A 1,376-nucleotide genomic window follows, 5' to 3' on the forward strand; every position below is an offset into this window, starting at 1 on the left:
GCATGCATGCATCGTCCATAGATGCCAGAAGAGGGTGCTGGATCTTCTGGAACTGGTGTTACATACAGAAGGTTGGCAGTCGCTATGTGTGTTCTAAGACGCCAATCTGGGCCCTCCGCAAGGGCAGCAAGTTCTCTTAGCCAATGAGCCATTTCTCTGGCCCCTAATTTTTTTTTTTTTTTTTTTTACAGTTTTAAGCACTGGGGTTAATAGGCGTTTGGGAAAGAATAGCATACCCAAGTGTGAGCATAGTCTTCTAAAGGAAGATCTTGTCTTATATTATGTATTGCAGAAGCCTCACAACATTTAGACCCATAGCACCACTAGCTTAGGTGCGCCACTCGGGAACATCTAAGTGATCTTGGTTTAGGTTCACTGTCCAACTGCTGAGTGAATCACAGGCTATTTATGCAATTGGCTGTTGTACTTTATAGTACACTTAGGTAATTTGCACAGTCCATGAAAGCGTAATGCTTGTGCTGTGTTCTGAGTAATGGTGACCTGAGCTTGGCAACAAACTCTAGACCTAGATGAAGTTCCTGCTCCTAAGATACACAACCTTTTCTTTGAGACAGGGTCTTACAACATAGCACGAGCTGGCCTGGAACTCAGTTTGTAGATCAGGTTGGCCTCTGACTCACAGTGATCCCTCCGTCTTGGCTTCTGAGTGCTGGTACGATAGGCACATGGTACCATGGTGGCTATAAAATGTCTTTCTAAAAAAATATTTTCTTAAAATATTTAATGTTATAGAAATATATAATCCCAACCCACTACAATTTAGAGAATAGTTCATCAAATGTTACTCCATAAGTTAGAAATGACACTTCTTCCCTAATTTAAGAATTTATGCCTTCTAATGTTTGTGATGGTGAGAAAAACTCATCTAATTTTTGAATTTTCATCCCAGACCTGTACACAGAGGTGTTGGTCTGCAGCAAGGTGGACTACATTTTAACACCACGTCTTTCTTGTGCTCACTTTGTTCTGGACAGCCAGCCCCAGCTGTTGTGTGCTCGAAAAACCCCTTCCTACCAAGATCTCCAGCTCCTCTCATCCTACTGGGAACCATTCCCTTGAATGAAATATTCATGCATCATTCATACTTGTAGTTTCAGGGTTCAGAACTGTTCAGGGATGTGACCATAACTTTCTCCCAAGAAGAGTGGGAATGCTTGGAGCCTGTTCAGAGGGATTTGTACAGAGATGTGATGTTAGAGAACTACAGCCACCTGGTTTCACTGGGTAAAGTGATCTGTTTTGTTAGTGTGGATCTTACCCTGGGAATGCCCCTTCCTGGTCAGCCACTGGGTACCTTTGGCGTGCCCCTTCCTGGGCAGCCATTGGGTACCTTTGGCGTGCCCCTTCCTGGTCAG

Source organism: Mastomys coucha, unplaced genomic scaffold (genome assembly GCF_008632895.1).
Source record: "Mastomys coucha isolate ucsf_1 unplaced genomic scaffold, UCSF_Mcou_1 pScaffold21, whole genome shotgun sequence".
Taxonomy (NCBI): Eukaryota; Metazoa; Chordata; class Mammalia; order Rodentia; family Muridae; genus Mastomys; species Mastomys coucha.